Source organism: Aethalodelphis obliquidens, unplaced genomic scaffold (genome assembly GCF_003676395.1).
Source record: "Aethalodelphis obliquidens isolate GAN/ISIS:26980383/991018 unplaced genomic scaffold, ASM367639v1 scaffold25, whole genome shotgun sequence".
NCBI lineage: Eukaryota > Metazoa > Chordata > Mammalia > Artiodactyla > Delphinidae > Aethalodelphis > Aethalodelphis obliquidens.
This window is the reverse complement of record NW_020837969.1, coordinates 16,597,110-16,605,093: the sequence shown is the minus strand read 5'-3', so window position 1 is coordinate 16,605,093 and position 7,984 is coordinate 16,597,110. Positions and strand designations below refer to the sequence as shown.

The 7,984-nt window shown below is 38.2% G+C and overlaps 1 pseudogene; it reads right to left on the bottom strand.

Annotated features, from left to right (window-relative positions):
* Positions 1–4,700: 4,700 nt before the first annotated feature.
* Positions 4,701–5,640, bottom strand: LOC113628786 (complex III assembly factor LYRM7 pseudogene; annotated as a pseudogene).
* Between the last annotated feature and the right edge of the window lie 2,344 nt (positions 5,641–7,984).

Genomic DNA, 7,984 nt, shown 5'->3' with positions numbered 1-7,984 from the left:
GAGAAATAAAATTATCTCCATCTGCAGGTGACATGATCTTTTTTTTTTTTTTTTTTTTTTTTTTTTGCAGTATGCAGGCCTCTCACTGTCGTGGCCTCTCCCGTTGCGGAGCACAGGCTCCGGACGCGCAGGCTCAGCGGCCATGGCTCACGGGCCCAGCCGCTCTGCGGCATGTGGGATCTTGCCAGACCGGGGCACAAACTTGCATCCCCTGCATCGGCAGGCGGACTCTCAACCACTGCGCCACCAGGGAAGCCCGACATGATCTTATATGAAGAAAACCCTAACAATTTCACCAAAAAACCTGTTAGAGCTAATAGACAGATTCAGCACATTAATAGGATACAAAATCAACTTAGAAAGATTAGCTGCTTTTCTGTACAATAACAATGAACAATTTGAAAAGGAAGTGAAGAAAATAATTTTATTTAAAATAGCATCAAAAAGAATGAAATATTTAGGAATTAACTTAATCAAGGAGGTGAAAGACTTGTGCACTGAAAACTACAAAACATTGTTGAAAGAAATTAAGACATAAATTGGAAAGACATCTTGTATTCATGGATTGGAAGACTTGTCATTGTTTAGATGCCAACACTACCTAAAGTGATTTACAAATTTAATGCTATCCCTATCAAATCCCAATGACTTTTTGTAGAAGTGGAAAAATCTGATAAGGAATTAATATCTGGACCACATGGAGAACACCTACAATTCAATAACAACAACGATAGCAAAAAACGTGATTCAAAAATGGGCAAAGGACTTGACATTCTTCCAGAGAAGATAAACAAATGGCAATAAGCATGTTTGGAAAGATGCTCAACATCACTAAGTATTAGGGTCATGCAAATTAAAACATATCTGAGAGAAGAACTTTCTAGATAGAGGGAGCTGGTAGAGCAGAGATCACATGTAGACACTTGTCTCTTGCGTTTCTGGGCAAGCAAAGTGGTCAGTGTGTCTGCGGCAGTGAGTGGAGGAAAGGAGGTTGGACAGGTGAGGGGCCAGATCATGGATGGCCTCGTAGGCCGTTTAGAGGATGCTGTCTTTTATGCTGAGTGGCGAGCCATGCAGGTGTTGAGCAGAGAAGTGGTGTGATAATACTTAAGTTTTAAAATGGTATTTCTGACTGTGGTGCCCAGAATAGACTGTAGGGGTCAATGGTAGACGCAGTGAGATCAGTTGGAGGCTAGTGCAATATCCCGGTGAGAAATGATGGCTGCTTGAACCAAGTTGTAGCTCTGGAAGTGGTGAGGAAAGTCAGATTCTGATTATATTTTGAAAGTGGGAACAGCAGATTTTCCTGAGGGATGAGATGTAGTGTATGAGAGAAAGAAAAGAGTCAAGGATGGTGCTAAGGTTTATGGCCTGAGTCATGCATTGATAAAAATCCTTTATATATAGAAATAAAAAAGGAAACTGTTGTAAAAGATGTTATAACAACAACACCTGTTTTTGTATTGTAATTTCATACCATTGTCATTCAGAAATGCCAACAGAATAACTCTTTTCTGAGAAGAAACCTATCTACAACTTATGGTTCTCTGGCAGAAGCCCTAATTTTATGCATATCCCATCAGCTTGCTTCTAGCAGAGGCACTTAGCCAGAGAGATGACTCTCATGTCTTGTTCTGCTCAGTCTTTGAGACTAAGTGTTTGGAGTATTAATATTTGTTCTTGGTTTTGTTCTCCTTGGAGGAAAATCTCATAAGTACTCTAGGTGCCCACAATGATGAAGATAACCATTACTAATTATATCTGTGGGCACCCAAGTCATAAATATGTACAAGATACTTAACAATAACAGCACTGTGGTATCTATTCTTGCTTTTCCAGAGCTTACCTTGGGTCAGAAACTCTAGCAGGAGCTCCACACATTGCCTTTTAAATCTTCACAGCACATTGTAAACTATTATCCTTTTCTAACAGATGAAGGGTCTGAAGTCCAGAAAGATTACTTAACTTGTTTAAGTTTAAATAGATAGTGAGGAATGGAGCTGGGCTCCCTAGACTCCAGACCTGTCTGTTTTCAAAGACAACGTTCTTTTTGATTTGCTGCTGTCTAATCTCAGGGATTTAGGTGAATGATGTATTTGTAACCTGTTAATTCAACAAACATTCATTTAGTGCCTCTGTATGTCAGGAACTTGGTTAGCTTGACATTGGAGGATAAGAAGATTGATTGATTAGTTGATTAAACGAATATTGAATACCTATGATATGCCCAGAGGTGTGCAGGGCTGTAGGAAGACAAAGATGAATGATCCCTGCTCTTGAGGAAGAACCGCTGCTCCTTGGAGGTCCCGGACAGTCATATTTGAATCGTATAAAATGAGAAGCAGTAGAAACCTAAATGGGGAGGCTTCTGAATGGGATGGCTACCCTGATTCATTCAGGCATTTCAGAAACTTATTAAAGTAACTTTTTACTTCTTTGAGTTGGAAAGTCTGCACAATCATATTTCAAGAATGGTTTGAGGTAGGCTTATCTTTTGCTTTTGTTTTTCTAACATTTTCATTCAAATTCTTGTTTTTCTTCAAAACTCACTACTAGATATGCAATGAATAAAGATACAGTATTCAAATCACTTGAAGATCTGAATACATCATTTCACAACACAATTATCGTTACTTAAGAACTCGCATCATCTCTTCAGAGACCTTTCCTGCCTCTGCTGTCTAAATTAGACCCACTTCCCAACCACTCAACATCACTTTACAGTGTTAAATTTTTTCATGGCTTTATCACTATCAGACATTATTATCCATATGCGCATTTGTTTATTGCCTGTCTCCCACCACTAGAATAGAGTTCCATGAGAAATTTTTTTTTCCATGAGAAATTTTTATAGTGATAAAGAAAATTAACTTTACTTATTAGAAAATTAGAAATTTATTTATTGGTAATTAGAAATTTACTTATTAGTAAATTAGAAAAATTGATTGTAGTGTTAAAATTTGTCAAATGCTTTAATTCTGAACTATTTATAAGAATATTTATATACAAACCATAACAAAGTAGAGTACAACAAACACATGACTCTATTCAAGTCAAAGTATTTTCTCAATTCTGAGCTTGCTCCTATCACTTCAGTTTTTAATTTTGAACAAGGGCGTTCTATGTTTTGAGAAAGTGCATGATTCACATAGTATAATATTTAAGTGGAAGGAGAATCAATGATCTCCAATAAAGTTAAAAAATATATTTTCCAACCAATATGACTGTTTCATTAGATTTTTAACTTTTCTATATTAAACTATGTTTCATGTTAAAAAGAATCATACTTGCATTCATGGATGATCTAAATTGCTGGAACTAAGTTTAACACTTATATAAACCCGTGGTTGATCTAAATACAATATAGAGTCAAATATATATGTGTTTTAAACTCATTTATGTGAATATTTGCCACAAATAAAAAATGAACAAAATTGTTAGGAAATAGAGGAGACAGATACAAAGATCAGGAGGAAGAACATTTTAGATAGAAGAAAAGGCAGGAACAAAAGTTTCAGGGGCGGTAAAGAATGGAGTATGTGTGAAATACTCATAGGTTGCCAAAGGAGTTAAGAATGGAAAGGTGAGCAAGAACAAATCATATAGGGCCTTGTGGGCTGTAGTAAGGAGTTGGAGTTTTATCTAAGATAAATAAATGGTAAGTTACTGGAGGGCTTAAGCAAGGAATGACGTGATCTGATTTATGACTTAAAAATATCACTGTGGGGCTTCCCTGGTGGCGCAGTGGTTGAGAGTCCGCCTGCCGATGCAGTGGACACGGGTTCGTGCCCCGGTCCGGGAGGATCCCACATGCCGCGGAGCGGCTGGGCCCGTGAGCCATGGCCGCTGAGCCTGCGCATCCGGAGCCTGTGCTCTGCAACAGGGCCCGCGTACCGCAAAAAAAAAAAAAAAAAAAAAAAAATCACTGTGGTCCCTTTGTGGATAAGGGATTATAAGAGGGCAAGAATTAAATTAGGAAAATCAGTTAAGATGCTATTATAATAGTTTAGGAAATAGATAACGAGTAGGAGTAGGATGGTATAATTGCAATAGAGGGAAAAGGGTGGTTCAACTAGTGGGCTAGCTGTGGGGAATGAGGAGAAAAGGATGGGACTTATAGACTTTGGGCCTGAACAACTGGTTGGATAGTACCATTTACTTGGGTTGAAAGTCAAGAGTCTTGCTTTGGATGTGTTAAGTTTCAAAGGCCTATTAGACATTTAAGTAGTGTTATTGAAAAGACAGTTAGACATACTAGTCTGGACCTCAGTACTAGAAAATATAAATTTGAGAGTTATTGGCTTAGAGGTAGGATTTAATAGCATGGGCCTGAATTAGCTTAGCCAGAAGAGACGATCAATAGAGAAGGGAAGAAGGCCCAGGGCAAAAACCTGGATTTAGAAGTCTCGTAGAGGAAGAGAGGTCATCAAAGAAGACTGAAGAGTAGCCAGAGAAGTAGAGGGAGAACCAAAAGAATATGATGTCATAGAAGCCAGTGTTTCAACAGTTATGATCAGCTCTGTCAAATCCTGCTGAGAAGCAGAGTAAGATGCAACAAGGAAACGAATTGCTGTATTTGGCAGCATGGAGCTTCAAGGAAGCCATGGGATGGACGCTTGACTAGAATGGGAGGAAGTGAGGATGTGATGTGAGGGAGTGGAAATGAGGGAAAGAGACAGAGACCTTGAGTCAAGGGAGGGTTTTTTTTTTTTTAAATTATGAAACTATACTCTAATGCACTCATTTTCAATATGCCATTTCAGAGAAAAATATTTGCATTTCCAGGAGTTTAGCCAGAGTTATATATTTTAAAATTAAAAATGACAAAGACTTAATTTTATTCTAAAAAAATTCATTGTTTCTGAGTTGGTGCATCACAATATGGCAAATTTTCTATAAGAAGGTCTTTCCTAGGGACCAATTTCAGCATAATGTGGTCTGTGTGAATACCTTGTATAACAGATGTTCTCAGTATCAATCCAACATTAGAACCTATTTTTATTAGTTCTTCTGTTTTCTTAGGAGAAGTTTCACTTCTTTACATTTGAATTCTTTGTTTATCTTTATTCTGGCTGCTTCTAATGCCATAGCATCATTGTTAAAAACTTGTTGTCTGGTCCTGTGCAGTGTTTTAAAGAGCTGTAAAACCTTGGCCGCCTGACCCATGGCTCTCCTCACCGCTGCGGCTACTTCTCCTAAGGGAGGGTTTTTAACTGAGGGATATTTTGCAGTCGGTTTCTATGTTGATGAGAATTACCTAGTGTACAGGAAGTTATGATGATGCAGGGGAGACAGGGGATATGGGCTGAAACACAGTCTTTGAGCTGGTGAGAGATGATGGGGCCCAGAGTGCAGGTGGAGGTGTGACCTTGTGATAGGAATAGGGACACCTTGATGCTGTCACAAGAAGAGGCAAAGCTCTGGTAGATTGTAGTTGGTGGCGGGAAGATGAGGGAGTTTCTGTTGGGTTGCTTCAATTCCGCAGCTGAGAAGGAAGAGGAGAAAAGAGAAGACGTGAAATACTCAGATGTCTTGGATATTGGGATATTGTTTACAAGGGAAATGTAGCAGAACAGCTGAATAGCAATAAGTATGAGTTTTATTTTTTTAACATCTTTATTGGAGTATAATTGCTTTACAATGGTGTGTTAATTTCTGCTTTATAACAAAGTGAATCAGCTATATATATATACATATATCCCCATATCCCCTCCTTCTTGCATCTCTCTCCCACCCTCCCTATCCCACCCCTCTAGGTGGTCACAAAGCACCGAGCTGATCTCCCTGTGCTATGCGGCTGCTTCCCACTAGCTATCTATTTTACGTTTGGTAGTGTATATATGTCCATGCCACTCTCTCACTTCGTCCCAGCTTACCCTTCCCCCTCCCCGTATCCTCAAGTCCATTCTCTAGTAGGTCTGCGTCTTTATTCCCATCCTGCCCCTAGGTTCTTCAGAACCATTTTTTTCCCCCTTAGATTCCATATATATGTGTGAGCATACGGTATTTGTTTTTTCTTTCTGACTTACTTCACTCCGTATGACAGACTCTAGGTCCATCCACCTCACTACAAATAACTCAATTTCGTTTCATTTTATGGCTGAATAATATTCCATTGTATATATGTGCCACATCTTCTTTATCCATTCATCTGTTGATGGACACTTAGGTTGTTTCCATGTCCTGGCTATTGTAAATAGAGCTGCAATGAACATTGTGGTACATGACTCTTTTTGAATTATGGTTTTTTCAGGGTATATGCCTAGTGGTGGAATTGCTGGGTCGTCTGGTACTTCTATTTTTAGTTTTTTAAGGAACCTCCATACCGTTCTCCATAGCGGCTGTATCAGTTTACATTCCCACCAACAGTGCAAGAGGGTTCCCTTTTCATCACACCCTCTCCAGCATTTATTGTTTGTAGATTTTTTGATGATGGCCATTCTGACTGGTGTGAGGTGATACCTTATTGTAGTTTTGGTTTGCATTTCTCTAATGATTAGTGATGTTAAGCATCCTTTTGTGTGTTTTTTGGCAATCTGTATGTCTTCTTTGGAGAAATGTCTATTTAGGTCTTCTGCCCATTTTTGGATTGGGTTGTTTGTTTTTTTGATATTGAGCTGCATGAGCTGCTTGTAAATTTTGGAGATTAATCCTTTGTCCGTTGCCTCATTTGCAAATATTTTCTCCCATTAAGGAATCCAAATCAGAAAAGAAGTAAAGCTGTTACTGTTTGCAGATGACATGATACTATACATAGAGAATCCTAAAGATGCTACCAGAAAACTACTAGAGCTAATCAATGAATTTGGTAAAGTAGCAGGATACAAAATTAATGCACAGAAATCTCTTGCATTCCCATACACTAATGATGAAAAATCTGAAAGAGAAATTAAGGAAACACTCCCATTTACCATTGCAACAAAAGAATAAAATACCTAGGAATAAACCTACCTAAGGAGACAAAAGACCTGTCTGCAGAAAATAAGACACTGATGAAAGAAAAGATGATACAAACAGATGGAGAGATATACCATGTTCTTGGATTAGAAGAATTAATATTGTGAAAATGACTATACTACCCAAAGCAATCTACAGATTCAGTGCAATCCATATCAAACTACCAATGGCATTTTTCACAGAACTAGAACAAAAAATTTCACAATTGGTATGGAAACACAAAAGACCCCGAATAGCCAAAGCAGTCTTGAGAAAGAAAAATGGAGCTGGAGGAATCAGGCTCCCTGACTTCAGCCTATACTACAAAGCTACAGTAATCAAGAGAGTATGGTACTGGCACAAAAACAGAAATATAGATCAATGGAACAGGGTAGAAAGCCCAGAGATAAACCCACGCACATATGGTCACCTTATCTTTGATAAAGGAGGCAAGAATATACAATGGTGAAAAGAGAGCCACTTCAATAAGTGGTCCTGGGAAAACTGGACAGCTACATGTAAAACAATGAAAGAAGAAGACTCTGTAACACCATACACAAAAATAAACTCAAAATGTGTTAAAGACCTAAATGTAAGGCCAGACACTATAAAACTCTTAGAGGAAAACATAGGCAGAACACTCTATGACATAAATCACAGCAAGATCCTTCTTGACCCACCTCCTAGAGAAATGGAAATAAAAATAAACAAATGGGACCTAATGAAACTTAAAAGGTTTTGCACAGCAAAGGAAAACATAAACAAGATGAAAAGTATGAGTTTTAGATTAGCAGCCATGAAGTTAAAGTGTGAACAATCATTGCAGCTACTCAGTGACAGGGCTAAGTAAAAGAATAATGGTGTTTCACCAGGGATATTGTTTTGTTGTGTGAATTAAATGGAACAAAAATCTCTAGGTATAATTTATGTAATTTAATAATATGATTATTTTAATGATAGGCCCTGGACTCTAAGGTGGGAAAGAGCAAAGTAAGGAAGGAGGGGATGAAGAGTAATAAAAACATGATAAAGTCAATGGATTTGTGGT